Here is a 20,147-nt window from a genome sequence, read left to right as displayed (position 1 = left end):
TTCACACTTTCACTTATTGATTACTTCCTAACGTTCATCAAGCTTTTTATGACAACCGCTGAACTGATTATTTCCAACGGGAAGAGTTTTGAAAATGCTGAGAACGCGAAAAGTGGACCCGGATCGAGAAATTCACGAGCTCAAAGGTATGGAAGTAAATATGCGCTACAAGGATTTGAATTTTGAAATGTAAAGTGATCACATTTTCAATATTTGTATTTCAGTGTCACTTTTCAACGTTAACAATTCAACCGGCTACAATTCGCTGTCTGAAATTCAACGTCTGTGCCACCAGGCAGGGTCACTTCAGGTCAGAACCGAACAGTCACCCAATCAAGTTATGCTTTTTTAGTCATGTGACTGAGAAAGCGTAACTGTGATTTGCTGAGTGTTCGTTTCTCACCTGAAGTGACCCTGCCTGGTGGCACAGACGGTGAATTTCAGACAGCGAATTGTAGCCGGTTGAATTGTTAACGTTGAAAAGTTACACTGAAAATGCGATCACTTGACATTTCAAATTCAAATCAAGGTGGCACATATTAACATATCCACTTCCATAAAAATGGCCTTTTGACGTTCGCGTCAGCAGGAACAAATGTGCCATTTTTGGGCGCGTGGCGCCCCCCATTTTAGGCCAACCTTGACCGCGTAGCGCCAGCTGGCGGGCAAATTCGAAAAACCAAAGTCATCCGAATAGAAATTTGAACATCAATTGCAATTTTCTCAGCGCCCTTCGAGTGAGTCGTCAACATGAAAGCCGTATGAATGGCTTCGCTCCGCGTGTGGTGGTTCAATGGCCGCCAGTCAGACATGACCCCGCCAATCATACATCAGACACGCAACACAAGGGCAGAATTTACATAACAAAGCGTGTCATGGACAATCTCCGATCCTTCCAAGGGCAACTGTCACCCAATGAGTGGGGGGGGGGAAGATATGGTGGATTAAACCCCCCCCCCCCCCCCACACCCCCGGCAGGTAAACACTCAAAGGGCGAATAGACGACCACGAGCATCCGGACAAAACAGATGAGAGCGGAGCGGACGCCACGCGTCTGGCGAAGTCTCCATCACGGTCAGAACGGGGCGAGTGCGCCGGTCGGTATCGAAAGGGAGGACCGGCTGATGGCGGAGTTCCACGATGAGCCGGCGCGTCCAAGAGATCACAGGACACAAAAGTAGCAGCTAAGTAGTTAGCGGTAGCACCTAGCCTAATCAAAAAAATGTTGGACATGTACAAAGAAATGCTGACACCGTGTGACGCTAACCCAGCGGTCAGCAACTTCACACAACATTGAGTTTTGTCCAACATGAAGAGATCATGGGACACACCAAGTACCAGCTAAGTAGTTAGCGGTAGCGCCTAGCCTAATCAAAAAAGTGTTAGAAATGTACAAAGAAATGTTGATAACATGTGAAGCTAACCCAGCGGTCAGCATCTTTACACAACATTGAGTTTTGTCCAACATGAAGAGATCACGGGACACACCAAGTACCAGCTAAGTAGTTAGCGGTAGCGCCTAGCCTAATCAAAAAAGTGTTAGAAATGTACAAAGAAATGCTGACACCGTGTGACGCTAACCCAGCGGTCAGCATCTTCACACAACATTGACTTTTGTCCAACATGAAGAGATCACGGGACACACCAAGTACCAGCTAAGTAGTTAGCGGTAGCGCCTAGACTAATCAAAAAAAAGTGTTAGAAATGTACAAAGAAATGTTGATAACGTGTGACGCTAACCCATCGGTCAGCAACTTTACGCAACATTGAGTCGTGTCCAACATGAAGAGATCGCAGGACACAGCGGTAGCAGCTAAGCAGTTAGCGTTAGAAGCTAGCTGAGTCTGGATCTTGACTCGGTGTCACACGTGATAAACAAAACAGCTTCAAATGAAGAAAATCAGTCAAAAAGTATCAGAAGCAAAGCCCTTTGTTCAAAAGATGCTAACCCAGCGCTTGACGTCCTTTCTGAGCACTTGCCAAACTCTGCCATTGAAAAAGTATTATTTTAGGTTTGGGAACGAGTCCATGTTAACCACAAACGTAGCAGAATTTAAAAAAAAAATAAAAATATATATATATATGCACACGAAGGACGAAAAGTGCACACTTGAAATGAATCCAATTAACATTCCGCGTCGGCAGTCGCGCGACGACCAGAACATGTGACGGCGATCAACGCATTCAAACGAGAGTTTGAAGGTCAGCGGCGTTTGTCATGTTTCCCCGTCCGCGCTCCCCGACTGTCAAATCAATTTGAGGCTGGGCAAGCGGAAACTTTCCCCGTAAACAGGCTCGTGACCTGCAGGTAAAACGCAAAAAAAGTTGTCACGCCAACCTTCCCGGGAAATGAAATTAGGAGATGTGAGACTCTTGCCAGGGCGTGAAAGGCTCTTATTTTGTCTCAGTTATGCAAAATGGGGGGAAAACTTGTTAGGGTACCAAAATACTAAATCTGTTCTACTCCATTGGGGTACCAATCGCAAGGTACTACTGAGGAAAACATTGAAATCCACGTCACGTTAAATGCATCGGTTGGAACGAGACATGCTTGCATACAACGGAGGATGTTTTATGTATTTAGGATGGATTTTCTGAAAAAGAAGACTGTGGGTAGCGAGAAAATTGCAGTAAAATGGACATGATGGAGTAGAATAGTCCTGTGTCCAAAACAAAGACTAAGCTAGGCTAAGCTAATGTTACCCAATTAGAAAAGAGAAGGACAAGGATGTTCTCTATCAATTTCTAACGTTTTTTGTCATCCAAAAAGGAGACTAAGGGCAGTAGCAAAGTGTGAAGCGGTCAGAACAAGATGCCCTAATAAACCCAAACATCCATCCATTCTCTCGGGGTCGGGTCGCGGAGGAAGTAGCTTCAGCAGGGATACCCAGACTTCCCTTTCCCCGGCCACTTCTTCCAGCTCTTCCGGAGGGATCCCGAGGCGTTCCCAGGTCAAAAGAGAGAAATAGTCTCTCTAGTGGGTCCTAGGTCGTCCCCGGGGTCTCTTTCCAGTGGGACGTGCCCGGAACACCTCACCAGGGAGGCGTCCAGGAGGCATCTGAATCAGATGCCCCAGCCACCTCATCTAAAGGTGGGGGAAGTAGCTTCAGCAGGGATACCTAGACTTCCCTTTCCCCGGCCACTTCTTCCAGCTCTTCCGGAGGGATCCCGAGGCGTTCCCAGGTCAAAAGAGAGAAATAGTCTCTCTAGTGGGTCCTAGGTCGTCCCCGGGGTCTCTTTCCAGTGGGACGTGCCCGGAACACCTCACCAGGGAGGCGTCCGGGAGGCATCCGGATCAGATGCCCCAGCCACCTCAACTGACACCTCGAACTGAGCCCCTCCTGGATGACCAAGCTTCTCACCCTATCTTTAAGGGAGAGCCCGGACACCCTCCGGAGGAAACTCATTTCGGCCGCTCGTATCCGAGATCTTGTTCTTTCGGTCACGACCCACAGCTCATGCCCATAGGTGAAGGAACGTAGATCGACTGGTAAATTGAGAGCTTGGCCTTTCGACTTCGCTCCCTATTCACCACAACCCCAACAATGGAGGAGAATGTTTCTCTCTCTTCAACTTGGGACATATTTTATCCAAGAGGACACTCAGGGCAGTGATAAAACAGGACGCTGCAGCAAAATAGAGACTATGGAGTGCATTACTGCAGTGTCTCTAACAAACAACAACAATCTTCTCTCCTCTTAATGGAGACATTTTATCAAAGAGGAGACAGAGGGCAGGGAGAAAATCAGGTTCTGCAGCAAAGCGGAGACTGCGGAGTATAAGAGTGCAACACTGAGAAATAAGGCACAGCAACAGGGTAAGCTAACAATAGCTAGCAAACAACAACCAGAACGGAACAAGTCCCTGTTGCGACACCAAGAAAACTATCCCAGAGGAGACTGAGGGCGGTGAAGAAAGACAAGGAGACTACGGAGTGCAACACCTCGCTCGGCATGTAACGCGATAAGGCACAGCTCCAAGCCGAGCTAATGCTCGCGTGAACGCTTCTTCAGATCATTTGTGGCGCGATCTGCCAAAATTGTCTCCACAATTTGTCAGGAACGTTTGCGACGTTTTTCCACTTAAGCGGGCAAACTGACGCTTCCGATCAAACAAAACAAGAAACAAAATTCCTCCCCCGTCTTCTTCTTCTTCCTCGCTGTGTTCACCACATCTTGAAGTAATCCAACTGCGCCCAAATCCGTCCCCCCCCCCAAACCCGCTCCAGCCACTGATCTGCCTGAATTGCAACCCAGACACACACTTCCTGCCCAATCCGCATCCATTCCACTCTTTAGAAATCTTCCTACCCAAGTTTGCGGTTTTTCTTATTTTCAATCCATCCATTTCACTCCTGCGGTTTGTCTATTCTGGGCTGACTTTGACCAGGAGGCTGGGCACACCCTGGACTGGTCGCCAGACCCAACAGATATCGACAAAACAACCAAAGAGTTTATCAGGGGGGTAAGGAGTGGAATGCTTGAGATTGGCCAAGTAAACTTCCAGACCTAAACCCAACAGAGTATGCATTTTACCTGCCAAAGACCTCGAAAGGATCAACCTTACCCTCCCCACAAAAATCTATTCATCCATTTCCTCGAACCAACTTCGACAGGTGGTCCAGAGTACGCAGGGATGGAAAAAAACAGCAGGAGTGATCATCTGCTAGACGCGCAACCCACTTCTGCATTTGACAAAACGGGTTGAAGCGGTTCGGGTGAACGGCGAAGGGGGCCGTGACAAAGCAACCGGAGGGACTTTAAACGATATCTTTTTTCAAAATTGAGGCTTTGTTCATGTTGAACACGTCATATGAATAAATGATAAAAATGTATTTAACTTTTTGACCAAAGACAACAGCGTTAGCGAAAATACAGCGTTAGCAAGTCATGTCATCGAAACGTCGTCGGACTCGTTAGCATACACAAGAACCCAGCTATGCTTTTTTCCCCCCGGGTTTTGGTCACGGGACGTTCTGCGTGTAGGGAACGGCTCGTATCTTGAAAAACTTCTCAGTCAAGGAATCTGGTTCTCAAGGCACCTCTGGAATTTTATTTAGGAGTTTTGCTTTTCTTTCTTTCCCGTTTCACCAGCCAATCGCCGGACAGCGAGAAAGGAGCGCTCGCACCTTTGGACAATTTGGAGTCTTCGATGAAAAGAACGTGAAAGCAGGAGGAAGCAGGCGGTACGTGCCAGCCACAAGTCCACTGAAATCAGTCAAGCCTCCGGTCTGATTGTTGCCCCCCCCCCCGCCATCCGCAACTCCCGCCTTCGTATTCGTGCCGTCGCTCTTCCTGCCGTCGTCCTCCACTTCCTGCTCTCGCCGCTCATTGTCTCGCCCTGCATCTGCCAGCTCTCTCCGAGCATTAATCAGCGCGTTCGAGCGCCGTGACCAAAAACAAGGCCGCGAGAGCCAGAGACGACTACAAACGTAAACGGCCTTCCTTCGCGCCGATGACTTGAAGCTACGGGTGACGGAGCTCCTTTCCTTTACTAGAGTACACGCTCGGACGTTCGCAAAGCAACATTTGCGCGTTGCTCTGTAGAATATCAAGTACAAAATAACAGGAAGCAGCGTGGTAGACATCCAAGAATGATACATCGAAAATTATGGCTCGCTCTAGCTAAGGGCTATCTGCTCAATTTCATGTCCAGGTGCTAAATGTGATATCATTTGCGGTATAATGATGTGCATTTAGAAAAGGAAACTATTGTATTAATCCGGCACCGTGTCAAAAAGGTCATAAAATACCGACTGGCGAAGTCGCATTTTTATTTGTCGCAAAACGACGACACGCTAGCGTCGGTACACTTCCAAAGTAGTTTTGTTTTTTCAACGACCAAATCATAAACGGAATAAAAAAAAAAAAAAAAAAACACGATCAATGAATTAAACCTAACAATATCACGCCGAGATTCTACGGGATGGCACCAAAATTAATACCTATTTTGATAGTTTCAGGGAAATGTGAAATGTTAATTTGATATACGGGATTCACTCTCCCGGTAGAAATACCGTAATTTCGCGCCTCTGGGCCACAATTTTTTTCACATGCTTTCAACCCTGCTTACCGGCTAATTTGTGCGTTTTTTTCTCTAACGGCCACAAGGGGGCATTCGAGCGGAAAAAGGTAAGAGTGAGACCGGTGGAATATATGTGCCAAGGAGGTGACTTTTACTGTTTTTTTTTTTTTTTAACCAGCGCTGTTAATGCCACGCTAGCATTAGCGATGTGCTAGCGTGTTGCTGCTGTGTTACTGTCGTGTCTCAGTGAGTTTTACCGGTATTTTTTTTTTTTTCAACCGGCCCTGTTTGCGCCGCGCTAGCATTAGCGCCGCGCTAGCATGTTGCCTCTGTGTTACTGCCGTGTCTCTGTGATTTTTACCGGTATTTTTTTTTTTTTCAACCGGCCCTGTTTGTGCCGCGCTAGCATTAGTGCTGCGCTAGCATGTTGCCTCTGTGTTACTGCCGTGTCTCTGTGATTTTTACCGGTAATTTTTTTTTTTTTTCAACCGGCCCTGTTTGCGCCGCGCTAGCATTAGCGCCGCGCTAGCATGTTGCCTCTGTGTTACTGCCGTGTCTCTGTGATTTTTACCGGTATTTTTTTTTTTTACCGGCCCTTTTAGCACCGCGCTTGCGTTAGCGTGTTTGCTGCTGTGTCACTGCCGCGTCTCAGTGATTTCGGTATGTTTTTTTTTAACCAGCTCTGTTAGTGTTGTGCTACCACGATGCTACTCTGTAGTTGCCGCGGCTGTTTTTATTATTTTACCCGTATGTTTTTTTTATTTTTTTAACCAGCCCTGTTCGTGCTCCCGTGTTGTTGCCATGTTAAGCGAAGCTAAGGTATTCAAACTTTGAAAAACTCTTTCTGTATACCGTCGTTCTTTGTAAATATCTCGTTTTTCAATGTGGGCACTTGCGGTTTTTACACAAGTGCGGCTTTTGTATGTACCAAATGGTATTTCCTTGACAAATGGACTGGGGGAGGCTTATAATCAGGTGCGCTCTGTCGGCCGCAAATTACAGTAAATGGCTTGATTTCGAAAAATGCCAACGTGTACCGTAAGTGCAGCAAATTCTTGCCGCAATTACTGAACTACTTCCTGATTTCGAAAGGCCTTTGGGACCATTTTGAAAGAGGACAAGACACAACAATTGCGGAATTTTTCAGCAAATAGCGGCAGATAGCTTCCCCAAAAAAAAAGTGACATTCATAACTAGCAAACTGCATACATAGGGATTAGTGACCTTGAAAAAAAATGAGGGTATCTATGTATCACCAAGTAGAAAAATGTAATGATAAATAGGAAAGTAGCAATTAGGAGTAGGAGAAAATTTGATTACTTGCAAAGCAACAACATACATGCCAGCATCTTGTAACTTCCCGAGAATCCCATTTTGTGCAAACCAATTATTATCATTCACGGTAATATTGTAAGCTGAGATAGAAAACAAAAACATCACCCGGTACTCGCCAATTTTTTACTATCCACGTAAACCCTGCAAATTGTGACCAAGTAGCATTGGTATTATACACGAGTTCGGACCGATTCTCGGCTGCACTGCGCGTGTCGATACACCGTAGAAGGGCGGCCACAAGCGCCCCCGGTGAACTCGTGCTCAGGGACATTTTTACATTTTTTTTCCACTTTTTATGCACACCGTGTGTGAGTGCATTTGTGCGCAATGAAAGGAAGGGCTAAAGGCTGTGTGTGTCTGTGTGTTCCTTTCTTCGTGTGCCGATAGAGTGCAGGCCTATTTGTAGATGAGCTTCAGGGTCAGGGTTTGTCCACCGGTGGAAAAAAAAAAACAAAAAACAAAAGCTGCGTTCGCTTTTAAAAGGAGATAAAAAAAGCTCTCAAAAGAAGAGGCTTTGCCATCTTTTACACTTTAACCCTCGCGCGGCCACGAGGCCGTCAAAATTTGCATTAACGTCGGGGCGTGCCTCACGTCGACAGGCCGCTTCGGCAAATATTTAGACTGTGGTGTTTACATAATTCACCCGCGGGACCTGGAGTTGGGGTGCGGGGTTCCGCACGGACTGTTTTTGTTGTTGCGCTTCCGGAGAAAAGGTTAACAGAGTTCCCGCCGTTATGCAGGTAGTTTGGTGATGTCGAACAATAAAGCAAGTTCTGTTTCTGTGTCCGACACTCCGCCTCCGACTCCTTTTCTCCGGCGCTACAAGACGCTGCTTTGGCAGAATCTTGGCGCCTTTAAGGAAGAGAAAGAAAACAAAGAAAAAAACAAGTAGCGACAAGATTCCCAAAGAAAGCCTGCAAGCCTGCGGCTGGTAGCTAACAAGTACTAGCCGCAAACGGGTTCGCGGACCGCTGTTGGTTCCATCGAAAACGCCACAGCCTCGCGCCATCCGCCACGTGTAGGAAACACCGCAGGGAAATTGAAATAGTTATTAGCTTCGCTAGCCTGCGAGCTAATCCGCGAGGAAGCTAACTAGCGAGAGAGCTCGCTAGACTTGCGCCCGGTTCGTCTCGGTCCCCACACAACGGACATGTCAGGGAAAGTAATTGTTTATACAACAAAGTAAGACAGACTGTAGCCGAGTACACACATCTGATCATATGCTGTACTCATAAAAATAAGTACTGTTGTGTTTTCAGCGCATTCGTTAGACGGTCCCACAGCAACTGCTAGCTCGGAGGTGAGCTAATTTTCATGATTTCGGAGCCTCGTTTTACATCCTGTACATTTTTATTTTAGTTATTAAAACTTCGCGGGCTTGTTAAAAATATAACTCTGCAGTGTGTTAAACAGTTTTTACTTTACGGGTGGCTTTAATGTTCCTGTGGGTCGACGCTAACGTGAAAGCTAATGCGACAATTAGTGGGTATGAATGCCTCTCAATGATACGGAACTCAAAGTATTGCTACAGTTTTAATATTAAAAGGCTCCAAATTCATCTTTAAGGCATCAGATTAGGATTTGATTTCTTCTTCTTATCATTTTTTTAGCGGGTCTGGACCTCGTCATGACTCAGATGCCGACTCCCAGGACTTAAACCCATTACCTGTTACATCTGTCAAAATCTGGAAGTCGTGTCGGAACGTCTCATTCCGCTCGTCTGTTCGGCGGGAGATAAAGCTCAACTGTCATCCGCGGTCGGATGTGCAGAAAAACCTCCCGTCGGAGACTGACGCGCTTTCCCCGCTAAGCTAACGAGACTCCAAATTAGACGTCACGCAGCGAGCGCAAATCTCCACCGGGGCAAACCCGGCGGGCACATTAGGAGCAAAATTAGCTCGACTTCCGCTTTACTTATTCCCTTCATGAGATAGCCTAGCATGTAAACAAACTGCTAGCATTTGAATGTAACACGTGGTTATGCCACTGAAGTGTCAATTCACCGCTAGCATTCAAAACTTGACTTTGAATTTTTATATAATGGGGCATATTTTTTTTTTGTCATGGTGGCATTTTATCGTACGTTAATACACTGCGAACATTTGATAGCAATAATGCTATCATTTAACGATAACACTAGCAATCTTGAAATTAGCTTAATATACCTGTGGCAAGTAAATTCATTACATAGGATTTGTGTGCTATGTTTGAATTGTATCACATATAGTGCTAGCATTTGATCGTTATGATAGCATTTGATATTAGCACTAATAATTTGAGAAGTTAGTTGAATAAGTATCCTTTACCACTGGTACTTTGACTCTGGACTGATCACTCGCAAAGTGATCTACAATTAGCATGAGCGCTGGAACGCGTGACGAGTATTTGACCGTAGCATTAGCATTCAAACCCTCTCGTGGGACTTTTAAGGACACAATATTAGACTTTATTTTCCGCGCCTCGTCGCAATCTTTCAACAAAACAAAAACCGCGAGTGCCTCGTCTCTGAGAGAATGCAAACAAGGGGATGACAAATCAGATTTGAGCGCAATTCATCATCACTTTGCCCGTTTCGCAAAGTGTCATATTTTCCATTTGAAGTGGCGGCGGAGGGGGGGAGAGAAGCCGTTAAAATGCTAAATGTGCCGCATTAAAGAATGAAATTCTGATGACAGATAGCGCAAGCCCCGGCGGTGATGCAACGAGAAATATGCAAAGTAATTGGCGCCCATTCTCTCTGCAGCATCACCTGTTTGACACCTGTTTCGTGCACAAATGGCAAGAAAAACTGGTCCCGAGACGGGAAAAACCCGAAGCGCAGGGGAAACCGCAGTGATCCAGCACCGAGACCCGACGCGGATAGCAACATTTTCCAAGGCTGGAGGCCCCGCGTGAAAATGCTCATATACGTTGAGCCGCTGACAAAGTGGGCAGTGGGCAAACGTGAACCTTTTATGCCTGAAATCTATCAATATTTCATGAAAATAAATAACATTCACATTGTCCGGTACCCAAGCTAACGCTCTCGGTGTACTTACTTTCTGAGTTTTCTACAGTATCTCTCAGCCTCTGTTCTGGAAATGATTTTTTTTTGGGGGGGGGGGGGGGGGTGAAACCTGGTTTCATGGCAGCGGCCATCTTGGAAAAGTGGACAAGCGTCCGGCGCGTGAATTGGCCGCCCCCTGGAAGTCAAAACGGGTACCGCACCTTTCTTCTTGAAAATGATTTTTCCCGTGACAAAAATTGAGTTAGCCCACTCTAGTTCTCTGTGCCACATCAACTTTGCCAGGGGCGTCAAACTCGTTTTTGTCGCGGGCCACATCGTCGTCACGATTCCCACGAAAATCTTTCGCCTCGCCATATTTACGCGTGAAATTTATGAACTAGTTTTGGAACCGGAAATCCAGCGTAATGGGGGTTTCAACTATTATTGTTCATGTTTGGTCACGCAGAAATGCTTGCAATACCTCAACTTTATCATTTATGATATGACAATTTTAAATTTTGTCACCGATTAGCACAAAAATCATGGAAGTTGAAAAACATGATTTGCCTTTGCGGGCCACACAAAATCATGCGACGGGCCAGATCTGGCCCCCGGGACTTGAGTTTGACACCAGTGATCTTGGGAATGAATATTCATCCATCCATTTTCTTTGCCGCTTACCCTCACGAGGGTCGCGGGGAGCGCTGGAGCCTATCCCATCTGTCAACGGGCAGGAGACGGGGTACACCCTGAACTGGTCGCCAGCCAATCGCAGGGCACATCGAGAAAAACAGCCGCACTCACAATCACACCTATGGGCAATTTAGGGTGTGCAATTAATGTTGCATATTTTTGGGGATGTGGGAGGAAACCGGAGTGCCCACCCGGAGAAAACCCACGCAGGCACAGGGAGAACATGCAAACTCCATACAGGCGAGTCCGGGATTGAACCCGGGACCTCAGAACTGTGAGGCCAACGCTTTCCAGATGTTCCACCGTGCCACCCTGGAAATAATCCATCCATCCATTTTCTTCTGCCCGCTTATCCTCACGAGGGTCGCGGGCAGTGCTGGAGCCTATCCCAGCCGTCAAAGGGCAGGAGGCGGGGCACACCCTGAACTGGTCGCCAGCCAATCGCAGGGCACATCGAGACAAACAGCCGCACTCACTATCACACCTTTGGGCAATTTTAGAGTGTCCAATTAATCTCGCATGTTTTTGGGATGTGGGAGGTAACCGGAGTGCCCACCCGGAGAGAAAACCCACGTGAACATGCAAAACTCCACACAGGCGGTTCTGGGATTGAACCCGGGACCTTAGAACTGGGAGAACTGTGCTGCCCGCAATGAATATATTACCGTACCATATGAATTCCGACTTGTTTTGCGCGCTTTTACAGGCTCGCGCTTGAAAAAGGGTTAAAGACGTTTTTTTTTTTGTTTGTTTTTTTTTCCTCTCTCTCTCGGTGCGACGCCGCTCGGTTGACATTCAAAACGAGGGAGGACAGAGCGGATTTGAGACTTTCCAAAGTTCACCATCTCCTCATCCGAGCGACTTTTCCCATTAAGGAGGGAGAGGAGAGAGCGGCGCCTCCTCCGAGGCCGTTAATTGGAATCGGCGGCGGCTCCTTCATTTGGAAGCGCGGCCCCGTAACTGCGGTCAGCGCGGGGACTAACGGACGTTCCGCTCGCGGGGGCGCTTGTTTGCGTACGATTCCCTCGGCGGCGGAGAGGCCCGCTAAACGGATTCGGGGGGGGCTTCAGGGTGTTGAGGATGACGATGGTGGCGCCTAATAGATGGGCGTGAGGGTGCGCCGCTGCCTGAATTATTCACTCCCGCCAAACTGTTGCTCGGGGTTTCATTCATTTTTAATGGCGTCTTTTGATGTTGATTAATTAAGCGCCGCTTGCTTGGCTCATTCGCACAACACGCGCAAAACGTGCCTTCGAACAACCTTACTTTACATGTGCAAAACTTACTATTTCACACACATAAAGTACAGCGATGCCCCGGTTCTCGACCGCAATCCGTTCGAGAAGTGATTTGTTCACAAACCAAATCAATGTTTCCCATTACGATGGCTGGAAAAAGAAATAATGCGTTCCAAGCCTAAAAAATTGGGCTTTTAAAGCATTTTTTCAAAAGTTTTTCCTGATAATAAACTGCACAATAGAAATACATGTATAGTTTTAATACTTTACATAATAAAATAATCTAAGAAATATATTTATTTTTTGCTTAAAATGTATGCTTTAGTAGTAGAGTACGCTCATTGCCATACCGGTTGCGACTCTACCCGCAACAAACAATAATGAGGGGTTTATAGAGCATTTCTTTGGAGCCACGATTGGGGGTCAATACGGTCGTCCTCAATAAGTAGAAGAAAAAAAAAAACGTCTCTACTGGGAGACGTCTGACACAATAACAAAAGTGCGCTGGTTGCGCCGCGTGCGTTACGTTACGTTAAAACGGTGATGTTCCAAAACTGAGGCTTTACTCATTTATTTTACTCTTACTCACTATATTCGATTCTTATTACTATTTTATATTATATCTATTATATAGTTATATATTATTTTATACTATGATATCTGATCAATTATTCAGTCAGCTCTTGCCTTATTTCAGGGTTATTTTTAAACAATGTTATGCTTACTTATTTTACTTGTTATTTTTTTCAAAAAATATTCCTTAATTGAAGAAAACTGCTGTCATAGGTGATTTCCCACTAACATAGAAAGACAAGAAAATATTCATATACAAACATTAGTGTCCCCCCCCCCTCCCCCCAGAATATAGGTGGGACGCGAAGGGACTGTAAAATAGAAGCACGGGAACACACACATGCAAGAATAACGTCATTTTCATTTTTTTTTTTTCTTATGAGGATTAACCAAATGTACCCATAAAAAAGAAAGTCTCCCCCCCCAAAAAAAACAACAACAAATATATATATGGGGTGCCATGTGTTGCCACACTAACACAAAATTACTTGAACACTTCCACACACACCCTACAGCCCCCCCACCCCCGAAAAAGGTATTATGATATTTTAAAAGTGCAATTTACAGGCAGTTTGGATGATGAGGGAGGGGGGAGTGGAAAGTGAGGGTGGGGGGTAGAATGCCTCTGAGCAAACACACAGCGGATTAGTAGCTGCGTGTGAAATGACAACTGTATTGTGACACACGGCACAGTACGATACAGCTCGCTTGCTAATTAAGTGTGCGTGTGTTGGGATTTCCTCTTTCATCTTCTCTCGGCCAATCGCGAGCCAGACGTCGACTTTGGCGCCGTCCAATCGGCGGCCCGCAGCTTTCCAAATAAGATTTGAGTCACTTTTCTTTTAAAAACGGATGAAAAATTCAAAACGCCATTGTTGTATTAATGGAAGGCCGCGCTTCCTCGTCGTTCCGCTCGAGTGCGGCCCCCACCTTTGACATCCCGGGGCGCGGGGGGGGCTTTTATTTCGGCGGGGACTATAAATACCTGGCCGAAAAGCTTCCCCGTGTCGTGTCGCATCGATCCGCGTCGAAGGCCTCGCGTTAGCGTCGCCGGGGGCTTCGGCGGACACGGAGAAAGCGCGGAAACGGGAAACGCACTCAACTCGTACGCCGGCCCACTTTACACCCGGTCGATTCTTGCCTTATTTCAGGGTTATTTTTAAACAACGTTACGCTTTTTTTTTTTTTTCATTTTTTTCCTGGAGTTGTAATTCCGCAGAGAGCGCCGGGAAACTTTTCAGCCTTTCAAATGCATAAAACGCATCGGTGGCCGGCGCATTTGGTACCTGGTAACGCGAAACGCGTGAAATATCGCATCGGAAGAACAGAATCCACGGAGGCCAGAACGGCGCACAACTGGGCCACAAATACTTTTGTATACTTTTTGTTACACGAACGCGGTATCGTCTGTTTTCGGATGACGTCAGACGACCTTCGCGGTCGCCATTTTGGTTCGGTGAATTAGCGTAAACAAACCGTAACCAAGCGGGAATCATTTCAGAAATGCGTACGAACGGGGGAGCACCGCCACGCTATCGGTCGCTCAAACGAAAGCAGGCGTTGTAAAGCGTCTTCCTTACGACTGCCAGCTGTGATCAAGAATTCTTCTTCTTCTTTCGGCTTGTCCCATTCGGGGGTCGCCACAGCGCGTCATCTCAGATCAACGCACTTTTGTTTGGCACAGTTTTACACCGGACACCCTTCCTGGGGCGACCCTTCTGCGTTTTAGGCGGCGAGAGAAGCTTGCAGCACCTGGTCGTCCCCGGCGGTCCCGCGTCCGAGTACTAACCAAGGCCAAACCCGCTTAGCATCCGAGATCTGACGAGATCGGGCGTTCTCGGGGTAGCGTGGTTCGTAAAACCCACCTGCGATCAAGAACCGGTGCGAGAAAACGGCGCAGCTAGCAAGCAAACGGCGAGAACTCAGCCAAGTCATTCCTTTACGTCAACGTTTGCTCGGAGCATTTTGTTCTTGGTAAGTATTGGATACCTTTTACAGGTTCACACCTGGTTAGCGATAACTGAGTTTTGCGAAGGGGGAAGTATTCTTTAGGGCCAAGGGCCTACATGAACGCAATGCATGTCTCCAAAATCTGTATTTTCTTCTCCTTCTTCTTTCGGCTTGTCCCGTCATCTTTTTCCCTCTAATCTTCCTCTCTAACACCCAACTGTCCTCAAGTCTTCCCTCACAACATCCATCACCCTTTTCTTTGATCTTGTTCTCGATGTCTCTTCCTTGGTAGCTCCATCCTTACCATCGTCCGACCAATTTCCTCACTCTCTCACCCCTGGACATGTCCAAACCATCAAAGTCTGCTCTCGCTAACCTCGTCTCCAAAACATCCAACTTTGGCTCTCCCTTTAACGATCTCATTTCTAATCCTATCAGAGCTGTATAGCGTATGCCCCATTTCATTTGATCGGTGCCGAACCCAAAAACCGAACCAAAAACTGCAGCGAGAACCTCAACATCTTCATTTCTGCCACCTCCGGTTCTGCTTCCTGTTGTCTCTTCAGTGCCACGGTCATGGCTGGCCTCACTACTGTTTTATAAAGTTTCCCCTTCATCCTAGCGGAGACTCTTCTGTCACATAGAACACCAGACACCTTCCCCCAACTGTTCCAAAATCTGTATTTTCTGTTTTATCATAATGAGTTTGGAAAAACACCGCACCGCTAGCTGTTTCGTGAGCAGAGTTAAAAATGTAGCCGTGGAAGTGGAGAAAGAGGTGCGTACTCCGCTTGGGACTCGTCCCGGTCGAACGTCTCTCTCGGCCTCTCGGTAACAAAAACGAAAATAATAAATCTACACCTCTTTCATTGGTACAATCAACATAATTTAACACAGCACTGACTATAATCACGCGGTACATTTTTAAATTCCATCGTGCGGTACATTAACCTTAGCAGTGTGGAGACGCTGGTTGCTAACCATGGATACCGCCGCATCCGGAACCCAGTAATTGATGAATCGGTTGTAGCCTCCAGACCTTTGTAATTCTTCAGTTGGTCCACGGTATAAGCGCTTGTCGACAAGAGGGGATAGTTGACGATGTCTGGATAGGTTACCGACGCCCACATTTTTGTGCTCCATTTGTGTTTCTCCAAGTCGTATGGGTCGATATTGTCGCTCGAAGCGCACTTCCTGTCGTAACGGTTTCTTGAAACAACATCTAATGAACCCCGATAACTTTCCAAAGTCTCTTTAGCCATCACGCGTCACGTTTAACAGTCGTACGAAAATTTGTGTAACTCCTGTATGCGAAAAAATGAACGGCGTGTCAGTAGAGTGCACCCATCCAACATGGCCGCGTGCCCAGCATGTAGTCACATGATCGAAAACAGTCGACAGAGTGTTTGTTTTGCAGTAAAACTTCGCTAGCACACTCGTACAAATCCTCTCTTTCTTTTCTTTTTTTTTTTTTTTTTTGCACGCTGAACGCCAACCCAAACTGAAAATGTGGCAAAAGCCGTCGCGGCCGTTCAACGCCTGGAACTAATTACGAATATGCGTAAAATAAAATGCGCATAATGACAATAACCCGCTCGCACCCGGGGAAGGGGGGGGGGGGGGGAGAAGCTTGGAGAGCAGAGAGTGGGTGTGTGTGTTTTGCCTTTAATCTGCATATCGGGGCAGCGGTGGGAATCTTGCACACCATGCTAAATCGATGCACCCCCCCGCCCCCCCCCCCCCCCCTACCGCATTAGTATGCGCGTGTGCGTCCGTGTGCGTGTGTCAGTATGCAGTCGGGAAACAAAACAAAAAAAAAAAAAAAAAAAAAGCGAGAGAAGTTACGTAAGAATAAAGAGGAACATTCTTAAGTGGTTTTGACCTTGGATCATCCTTTAGGGAACCACCCCGACAAAGACTATGGATAATAAATAAATATACTTTACTCCAACATGTAGTTTTTGGCCGTCTGTGTGTGTGTGTGTGTGTTCGTATAGATTGGGATCCTCAAAGAGAAACGCAAAGGGGGACTTTGGGATTATTTTGCCCCCTCCCCCCCACTCCATCTTTTTTCTATTTTCTCCCTTGCCCCCCCCCCCCCCGCCATTCCACCGCGCTCCTGCCAATCTTCCCGCTAACCTCCTTTGTTCCGAGCGTGGCCCGCATTGCTCCCCCCCACCCCCACCCCCACCCCCACCCAACGCCATCATCCCAATCCAGTCCATCTCGGCCTTCATCCCGCATTCCCTTTCCGCCTCGCTCCGTCCTCGTCTCCGATTCCGAGTGAGCGGCGCTCCCTCCCTCGGGCCGCATCAGGCTTCCATCGGACCGCCCCCCTCCCCCCTTCACCGCCCCGCTCGGCTCTCGATCTCCCCATCGCTGGTGCTCTCTGACACTGCTTTCCCAGGGCAAGGCCTCGCGTAAACAACACCCACGACGCGCCGTGTCGGTTTTGTGCGGGAAAAGTAGCAGATTTACAGTAACCGCAGCGAAGCGCCCCCCCCCCCCCCAAGGAAGTGAGGGCCCGAGCCCCAACATGAATAACAAAATGAGCCCCCCTCCCTGCCCCCACCACAAATCTCTATCCGTCTTTTGTGTGTACTGCTTATTCTCAGGAGGGTGGAGCCTATCTCAGCTACCGCCCGGCCAATCGCGAGGCACGGATTCAAACCCGCAGTCACGCCGGCGGAAAATTGATAGGAAGCGCGTCACACTCATTTTTGTCGTGCGCCAAACTGAAGATGTGATTTCCGTTAGAGCACAGGTGTCAAACTCAAGGCTCGGGGGCCAGATCTGGGCCCAACGCATGATTTTATGTGGCCCCGGAGAGGCAAATTAAGGGTATCAACTTTATTTATTCATTTTTTGTTCAAATCTGTACCAACATTTTAAATGGTCATATCATAAATGATAACATTGAGCTATGACAAGCAGCCATAACGGCACTTTGAGGGAAACCGCAAATACAATGTGGCCCGGGACAAAAACGAGTTTGACACCCCTGCCTCAGAGGGCTGCGATGACTGAAATATTATAAATCTCTTTGCGATATTACATCCGTCCATCCATTTTCCAAGATGCATATCCTCAATGGTGGCGGGATTGCTGGAACCTATCCCAGCAAACTTTGGGCGAAAAGCGGACTACAGCCTTGAAGTGGTCGCCGGTCAGTCGCAGGGCGCATATTAACACCATCACTGAGCGGGAATCGACCCCAGGCGTGTGTAAATGAAGATGGCTTTGATTACAAAATAAGTATACAGAAGTAAAAAAAACTAAAATAGGATGTCAAGGAAACTACTAAATGTTCAACAATTACTAAAAGTGGTTTGGTGACAAAAAATGGTTGTGACATTATTAAAAGTGAAGACTGTTCCCAATTTTAGAACAGATTTTAGAATGAAGCAAAGACAAAAAAATTGCTTTCGTGGGCCACAGAAAAGGATGCGGCAGGCCACATTTGGCCCCCGGGCCACGAGTTTGACACCTGTGACTTAGTCTTCAAAAAAAAAAAAAAACTTGTGATGCTCGTTTTCAAAACGTGGGAGGAAAAAAAAAAAAAAAAAGAGTACCTGGAGAAAAACCACACATGCACGGTTGGGAAGAGGGAAACGCTGTACGGGAAAACCGGATTGGAACCCACGACCTCTGAACATCGAGGCGGATGAGCCCTGAAGAGCGACATCCCTGGAGGTGAAAACCGACACGAAAACGGGTCAGGAATTCCTCCCGCAACCTCCTCTTTGCGCGCCCCCCCATCACGTCGGCCAAAGATGACACGCTTCCTGGCCTTTGATCGGTCCTCCCGCCGGGCCCGTCCCCGCCCCCGCCGCGCTCCAGGACGACCTTCAGGAAAGAAAATGAAAAAAATACAAAAAAGTTTACCAAACTTGGCTTTGATTGCCCCCCCCTCCCTCCTCCCCTCCGCGATAACGAGTGCAGCTGACAAATCATACGGTGGCCGCGCTGCCCTTTTTTTTTATTACGATTTGGTCTCAATCAGGAGCAATCAAAGCCGAGGCGAGCGATCGGGGGACGCGTCGTCCTTCCGCGCCGCAGCCCCCCCCCCGCCCACCGACAAAACGGTCGCCGGGCTCTCCGGGACGCATTCGTGGACGCACACAACGTTGCGGAGTGTCGCTGAACGCCAATCACAAGAATTGCGAGCGAGAGTCCTCGGCTGCTCTCAATTTGTTGTTTTCCATTTTTTTTTTTTTTTTTGCATTTCATCTGTAAGAACTTTGGGGGCCCCCCCGCCGCTCGTTAACCTCGGCCCCTTATTAGCGAGCCTTCATGCGCGCTAATAGCCGACTTCCCTTCGCTGTGTTCAATGTCAAAATGTTCCGACCTCGGGGAAATTGGAGTCGGGGCTGCCGCCGTGCCGCCGAGCATGCGTCTTCCTGCGTGCACCAATTACCCATCTGCTAGCAATTGTACTCGCAGGTGTAGCTTTGCGGCCCGCGGGTCGCCCGGAGCGGCTGCTGATGTGCGCGCGTAAGCAAGGCTGGCTAACTGTTAGCATCCGTGTGCTTGAGCGCGAGCGTGATCATTTTCACATTGTGTTCCATCCATCCATTTTCTCAGCCCCTTATCCTCACAAGGGACGTGATGAATTATAGCTACGTAGTGCCTTTGCTTAGAACAGCGGCGTCTTAAGATACGAACTGAATTCACTGACCACGCTCGCAACTCAAATCATTCTTCCTCATTAAAATGAATGTAAATGTCATTAATCCGTGCTTAAATAAGATTTTTGCATTCTCTTATCCGTCCATACATTTTCTTTGCAGCTTATCCTCACACTGGTCACAAAGAGTACTGGAGCCTACCCCAGCTCTTAACAGGCAGGAGGCGGAGCACACCCTGAACTGGTCGCAGGCCAATCGCAGGGCACATAGAGACAAACAGCCGCACTCACAATCACACCTCGGGGCAATTTAGAGTAACCAATTAAGGTTGCACATTTTTGGAATGTGGCTCAGCTGGAAAGTGTTGGCCTCACAGTTCTGAGGTCCCGGGCTCAATCCCAGACCCGCCTGCGCGGAGTTTGCATGTTCTCCCCGTGCCTGAGTGGGTTTTCTCCGGGCACTCCGCTTTCCTCCCACATCCCAAAAACATGTGACATTAATTGGACACTCTGAATTGCCCGTAGGTGTGATTGTGAGTGCGATTGGTTGTTTGTCTCTATGTGCCCTGCGATTGGCTGGCAACCAGTTCAGGGTGTAGCCCGCCTTCTGCCCGTTGACAGCTGGGGTAGGTTCCCCTGACCCTTGTGAGGATAAGCAGCTAAGAAAATTGATGGATATTTGATACGGCGGCCAAAGGTACCAAAATTTCATGTAATAATC

At 47.6% G+C, this 20,147-nt stretch overlaps 1 protein-coding gene and 1 long non-coding RNA gene across 2 annotated transcripts in view; one reads left to right on the top strand and one right to left on the bottom strand.

Annotated features, from left to right (window-relative positions):
- efna2a (ephrin-A2a) overlaps positions 1-20,147 on the bottom strand; it is a 71,452-nt gene that overhangs the window by 16,196 nt on the left and 35,109 nt on the right. The gene's annotated exons all lie outside the window — the stretch shown is intronic.
- On the top strand, positions 1,001-10,272 carry LOC133513404 (uncharacterized). Its single transcript, XR_009798482.1, has 3 exons — positions 1,001-1,074; positions 5,094-5,185; positions 10,103-10,272. It is a non-coding gene; the product is annotated as an uncharacterized LOC133513404 (long non-coding RNA).

The sequence above is a fragment of the Syngnathoides biaculeatus genome, chromosome 15, assembly GCF_019802595.1.
Source record: "Syngnathoides biaculeatus isolate LvHL_M chromosome 15, ASM1980259v1, whole genome shotgun sequence".
Taxonomy (NCBI): domain Eukaryota; kingdom Metazoa; phylum Chordata; class Actinopteri; order Syngnathiformes; family Syngnathidae; genus Syngnathoides; species Syngnathoides biaculeatus.
This window is presented reverse-complemented; position numbering and strand designations above follow the sequence as displayed.